Here is a 7,362-nt window from a genome sequence, read left to right on the forward strand (position 1 = left end):
TACTGTGACTCACCCTTTTATGAATTTATTTACTGGTATTAACAGAGGGAACGGTCGAGAAGATTTTGAAAAGTTTATTTTCCTGAGTTTTAACTAACACTTTACTATGGTTAAGATTTCCAAGGAGAAATCTGCATTGGAGCAGTATTTTTATATTTAAGTGTAAATCCAGTGTAAATCTAATTCTTATTTAGAAAATTCGAATCAAATTTGAATTTGAAACTGCGTCTTAATATTTTAAACTTAATAATTTCTGTGAATATTAAAATGCAAATTTTAATATTTTAAATAGTGTCTAAAAATAGCGTTGATGAAAATGAAAACGAAGTAACAAAGGGATCATTCGGAGTCATTTATGATCAAAGTTGTGTTGCCGTGCTACGTCTGTTGCCCAATAACGTTACTTCTATCCCATTGCGCAATTGCACCACTTGCTCAGTCTGGGTTTTTCTCAGTATGGTCATGCCATTGTTTAAGTATTCGGTACTAGCACTATATAATTAATTACATTTAGCAACATACAAAATTCGTAATTTTTTTATTTTCTTATTTTTGCTGACTATACCATTGTGATACATTTTTCAAAGCCAGTGTCCGTGTCCTTCTAAATCATAGTGTGAGAAGTATAAGACCATTTGGTATACGTCATACAGCATGACATCAGCCATGTCATTGATACTTATGTCGCGGAGGATGCTGGCTGCCGGAGGGCGGTTAGAGTTCATCAGCACGTAACGTTTAGTGACGAAATCCTCCTGAAATGAAATTGACAAGCCAACATGTTAGCGCTCGCAAAATAGCAACCTAAATTGGACGTGTACATACGTTTTTACGCTCGAAATAGCCCACTATATTTGAAGGCCCCCAACTGCTTAACACTTGGGCTCAACGCTTTTGCTGTTTCAGTTGTAAACCTTAGACGAGTAACCCTCCGTTTTACATGTCGGTCTTGTCCTCTTATTATCCTTTCATTTAGTCCGATCTGGTAATCAATAAATTCACATTTTTTAAATGGTCTACCGGTACTACTATGGTTTGCTATGAAAATTTCCACAATTACGCCATGGTTTTGAAAGCGGAGGATTATAATCGAACTAAGTAAAGGCCTATACTCTTCAAATGTTATATCCCATCGACTGACCTTTTTTTTTCCCCCAGCGGTTCAAAAAATATCCAACGTGAGCATTGTGCAGTATACAGCAATAGATTTCTGAGTGTCAATAGAATAAAAATTTAAGTTTAACGACAAAATTTGGTCTACAGGGAATCCTCAACACGAATTTGTGATCAAATCATATGTTGACAAATTAGGAGTCACATCACATCGGAACACGTCCGGAGAAATTTTGTTTCGGGGTGCCCGGAAGTTCTTCAGTTGGTCATTTTGCAGTGTAGAAATGAAGAGCGACTGTAGGGAACAGATGTTACCAGTCTACAACTTCCTTTCTGCGCTCTTCCTCTTGCTGGCCTCCCTCCCTCCCTCCCTCTTGTAAACTGGTGAAATTGCCGTACAAGTCTAATAGTGTTAAAAAGATGAAGGGAAATTTGAAACGACAGGGAGGTTCCGGCTCATGCAGCACTATCATTATAAGATGCGCCTTCGCCTGTCACGTGAGAGAGCAAAACGGTTCATGAACATAGAATCGAATTTCTCACAGACGAGTGTTTGTCTGTTTGACGAAATCTAAACACATCAGCTATACCAGTGTCGGACCGTACATGTGTGTCGCGGGTTTAATATACTCACTCTCTTTTTTTTTTTTTCTTCTCTTGTTGAGTTCTACTACATGCAGGCTAGAAGCTACTCGACCTCTTTTTCCCTTCTGTGTTTTTTCTCAGAGATAAAATTACTTCTTGATCATCCATGAAACGGATAATGTGTGACTGGTGACTGCTGGCACTGTACATTCTCTACATGATTTATCTCCATTACAACCCAACTACCGATTATTGGAGATCAATCCTTCTAGACTTATTTTAATTGCGTTCTATCGTGTGCGCGCTTATAATTATTTCAAAAAGCAATTATAGTTTAGTTCTATTTGGGAATTTCACGTATTGTTATAAATCTGAAATTTTGAATACATGGCGAAGCGTAATCGCTTATGACCAACAAGAACTGGCCGAGCTACGTTGCCTTTTAATCGCCATCACTCATTTAAATATTTTGTTTATACACAGAAAAAAGAACAGAACTTATGAGTAAATCAACACTCCTTGTTTTCACAGTTTTTAGGTGGGTCTTACGGCGAAGAAAGTCCCCGTTTTCTTTTCTTTACACACGAAGCGTATACAGGATTAAAGGTTGCGAATAAAATATTTATTATCTACCTTGCGCACCCAACGCATATACTTGTTCTTTCCTTTGAATTTTGAGCTGCGTCTGGGAATAATGATATTACCAATATCCCAACACATATTGTAATACAAAAATAAGAATTATTTGTCATATTTCTTACACAAAATCAAGGTTTAAAGCAGATCAAAAGCACATCAGAAAGATGATCACGAGTCTATGATTATTTTTACCTGAATGAAAATAAAAAATCGGTCTTGCAATGCAACCAGTTGAAATTATGTGGCCGACGATTGCACACGATAGCTAATTAAACCTGCGTATAACAACTAGGAATTTTGGTCATTTTGAATAAGAAAATAAATTGAGCTGATGGCTGAAACAAACGCGACACCATAATTTAGTTCTTGGTCGACATCGCCCTGACTTTTGTTTGGTGCCTGTTCTTTTGTGGTACGACGTATAGTAGCTAAGAAAACGATACGAAAGTATTGTACGAGACCACACAAAAGACATTAGACACTTCCTATGTGTGCTGCTGGAGTGTTTCGCTGTATGGTACAGTACGTCTAACCGCAAACTGCTGCGCAGTAAATTCTTCATAGTCAGTTGATTTTATGGCGCATGCAATACAGCAGGGGGTTTGTTTTAACACGTTTGCCTGTTCTAGATACAACATCAACTGTCTTCGCTTCAACAATAAATAGCTGAAAATACTGGTCTGAGATGAGCCCCAAATTTCTAATCGAACTTTATCGCATGTTTGTAATAGGCTACAATGCGACTTCTCGTATTTTTATTTGACAAGAAGGAGAGCTAACGATATGTGTACCCAAGAAAGGAAGGCCCATCAAATATTGCGTAAGGGTATAACGCTCCGAATTTGTGGCAGAGAAGAGTGGAAACGCCGAGAATTTATGTAAGCTTGTCACCCGTCCCATATTAATAACGAATTCGAATAGAATGAAGGTGATATCATTTTAATAAGTCAAATATTCTATCATTATATCATCGTATTATAGTAAAAGCAGATCTTTTAACGGGATTAAATACGAAAAATTAACTAGGTCTCGCGGTCTTCTATCCGTTTCAAAAATATTTATTGTTTAATAATCATAATAATCCAGTGTTTAAATAGCACCCGATAAAGACAACAAAGAAAGGCAAACATTCTGTTTGGTTGTATTGCAAATAACGGGGGTTGTTTTTTGCGTTTCGTTTGGAAGAGGACACCCAACATTTTGTTGTTTATATCGACTCTGAAGGGACGAACAAAAGCAGAAACGGGCCTATGGAAACTGTGAATAGGCCTCTGCTGCATTGTATTGTATTCCATCGAAGGAGGCCTATCATTCCCTGAATTGCATTATTCATGGCGAATTGGAATTCTTGGGCTTTTCGTCGTTTGCTTGAACTAACCGTCAGTGGTGTGACTTGAGCAAAAAAAAAAAATATACGACACCTGTAGGTACCTCTCTTTGATTAACGACAAGTTGGTATCCATTTCTTACACAGGTGTTCTTTGCTTCACAGCAGTTGGCCTTTTGTATATCAAGTTCAAACCCTAGCTGGAAAAGAAGATCGGGATATATATATATATACAAAGACACAAAAGGGTGAGCATAGAAGAGGAGGCGGGGGACATTCAACATTTAGAAACGCAGTTAAATGTTAACCCCCATCGTTCGCTCAAAAGAGAGAAAAAAAAAAAAGAAAAAAAAAGGGGGAGGCCTATTGTGTATAGGGGTCCGGTCTCAGCAACACTTTCAGCTGACATGGTGTCCATCCCCCCTGATTATAAATATCGGAGCGCCTCAGCACGGGGGCCACGCGCAAAACCCCAATCGTTCATCATTCCACTTCCATTTACTCTTGCCCTTTCTATATACTGGCCTCCTCGTTTTGAGCCGGGAATGAGAGAAAAGAGGTACAGGAATGAGGGGGGAAAGGGTAAGATGTCTTGTTGTGTTTTCACATAAATTGTCCGTTCCTGCATGGGACTTGTATTTTCCCATGCCCGCTCGCACATCTTGATCATTCCGCAATTTCGAAAATATTTATTCAATTGATTTTGAAATCATTTTAACATTTTATTTTAACATTCCATAACCGTAAAGTGCATAAGGACAAAAAGATGGTTGAATACCATCATTTGCATTTTCGAATGACAATTTTCTTGCTGAAGGGTTTCCCTGGATCGTAAAAAGGTACCTTCGCTTACTGTACTGGCGCAGACGTATTTTATTCAGAGCTAAAATAGAAGATATTGCGCAACTTCTAAAATGGTTATAATTTCTAATTCCCACTTCCAAATAGTTATCCTGTTATTCCCTTACAATAAAACTCAGCAACTTAATTGTAAAACATATAGGACTGAGGCTACTTAGGGACAACCTTAGTTTAAAATATTTACTGAAACATTACATTATTCGCAGAACTGAATTTTTTTAAATATTCTGTGGTTAGTTGGTTACATTTAAAGGTATTATTGTTTTGTTTTGTTTTGTTTTTTTCAGATTTATGTCGTAGTGGAGGAGGAATCGCAGTGCATCGATGACCGCTCGATGCGATCTTTTTCTCGGTTTGTAGTTGTATATAGCTGCTGCATACCTGACATTCCCACCGGTAGGTAGCAAAGATGCGTCAGACATTCTTCCGATTCCAAACTGGTATTCCCTTCTTTATGCCTTTTTCTTTCCTTCGTATATTCCGGGAAGAGTTACTACATTGAAACCTTCTACCTGTTCATCAAACAGTCAGAGGCTTTGTATGTAAAACATATCTCCATCTTTTTCTTTAACTTCTTTTACTTACTCACTTTCAACTGCAGTATGTAGCTACAATGTTGTTTGGAGATTTTTTTTCCACCGTTCAATCTGTTATTGTTGTTGTCTTTCAGATATCTTCAACGCCGTACAGTATTGTCTTCAATTCGAATATCAATATTTCTTCCGAGATCCTTTGATTTTTGTATTCATGAGTTCAGCAGTGCATTTTAAGACTCGCATTAAAAAAAGAAAAGAAAACAGAAACAAGAAGAGACAGGAATAATTATTAAACACGGCTCACGTTTCTAAATTTTATCAGTTTTATATGAGCGAAGAATGTTTAAGCCTTAACTCTATTTTTAAGCTGGAAATCTAGTTTAGCTATATATACTGTTTAAACCCAAAATAGATTCTTATAGAAGCGTAGCCATAATACGCCTGTGTAACAGTGTGACGTGCGGTCGCGTAACGCTTGATGTCATAAACACCCCTGGACATAACTTTAAAGCTCTGCCATCTCCAGGAGTTATTTAGCAAATTGAAAAAGTGTTAAAAAAAATATAAATTATTAAAGCTACAATGATGCGTAATGGACGTCATGCCACTTGATTTCTGATTATTAAGTAAATTGATTCAATCTAGCTATATTTTACTTAGCATTTTCATTTGAAACAGTCTGTACTATTTTCATTTTTCTTTGGCATTCTTTGGTGAAGATTGTAGGTGTATGAAATCACGCTTCCAATTGAAAATATATCTTGTGGCTGTGTCTGTTGCTCATCATTCTAGTGCAGACCAAAGGACAGGCACAGGCTGGAACATAAAAATGGTAGAGAATGGGACTATTGTTGGAAAAAAAACAAAAAATCATCTGAATGTTACAGATAGATCATTCTATTTTTTTCTCCTTCTTTTTCTACATTTTTTATACACGTCACACGTTTGTAGTTTCTCAGTTATTCTCACGGACGTTTAAAAAAATGTTTTGTGCGATCATGACGGGGCCAGTACGATCGCTATAAAAAAAAAGGAGCAGGCCCTCCAGAGAAAGAGAAAAGGTGTGCAGAGAAAAGTATAGTTAATCTATTTGTCTGTCCACCTGCGCTCTATATTTCAAGTTGCGGTCTGTCTCAAAGGGAGGTTAAAAAAGCCTCGGAAAAAGCTCTCCAGCAGCGGGGATCCTTTCACCGCCCAATGATTATGTGTAATGCCATGCAGAGCCATTCGGCGCATCATCGCATTACTGCACCTACTGGTTGCACCTGCGACCAACAGTGTAACAATTGTTATACTAGACACCAGCCCAACACCCCAATGCATCCTCCTTTTTTTCTCAGCTTAAGACTAAGGTTCATCCGCGCCATGTTTGAGTACAAATTCGGATTTAAGAAGAAGAAGATTTTCTTGCATTTCCTTGGAGCAATGTTGCGCGCATCTGTTTTGCGATAATTTAATCGCTCGTTGCATTAGTATAGATATCATTTGATTTGGCATGGCTGGAAAAATAATTTAAAAAAATTGGAAACAAAACGAAAAAAAAAAAAAAAAATTACCGTTGGAGAATGATCGTGGGAAACAAAGCGAAATAATATATGGGGCCGTTTTCTTTGCCGTTCATTTAACTTTCGAACACATGTTAAACGAACTGTAGCACGGGCAAATTAAATGAAACTTTAGTTTTTAGTTTTTACATTTCCCATGTGTTTTAAACAATTTGTTAGACAATCGGATAACACGCCGAGCTGGGGGGAAAAACATGAAAGCTGTTGTAAGTGTTGCATAAATAAGTAAATCAGCAGTAGGTAAAGGGCTGCTTCATTTCACTGGATGATGGGCACGCTGTTCAGCACCCGTGGAAAAATAGGAAATGGAAGTAGTTATTCTCCTAAGTGGAGCTCGAGAGTCTTGCCAAAATCAACAAGGGCCTGTCAACGTGCTCCAGCTTTAACCCTTCACCATCTTTGTACAGTGTAAATGTGCACACTTTCATTTTACATACAAGATACTCATTGCAATTTGTATAAACTTGACTAAGGACTAAACTGCTATAGCTATTATATGCAAGATGCGCTTCCAGTGTTATTACGATAGCAGCGTACACAGGAAATCTGAGCGACATTTAATTGGAAATTCTTACCAATCCTAATAACACATGTTGCTGATATGAAATGACATGGCAATTAGCTTTCTATCCGAGCGGAATTTCCGATGAGAAAGCCACACATTTTGTATTTTGATTTTTTAATATTTCGAAGCGTATACATTATATAGCATCCCAGGTTCAATCTGGTTCATGTA

At 37.5% G+C, this 7,362-nt stretch overlaps 1 long non-coding RNA gene across 1 annotated transcript; it reads right to left on the reverse strand.

The window, feature by feature from the left end:
• On the reverse strand, positions 1-1,456 carry LOC124202564. Its single transcript, XR_006878234.1, has 3 exons — positions 826-1,456; positions 566-755; positions 1-492 (listed from the first exon to the last, which is right to left on the reverse strand). It is a non-coding gene; the product is annotated as an uncharacterized LOC124202564 (long non-coding RNA).
• Between the last annotated feature and the right edge of the window lie 5,906 nt (positions 1,457-7,362).

This window comes from Daphnia pulex, chromosome 9 (assembly GCF_021134715.1).
Source record: "Daphnia pulex isolate KAP4 chromosome 9, ASM2113471v1".
Lineage (NCBI taxonomy): Eukaryota > Metazoa > Arthropoda > Branchiopoda > Diplostraca > Daphniidae > Daphnia > Daphnia pulex.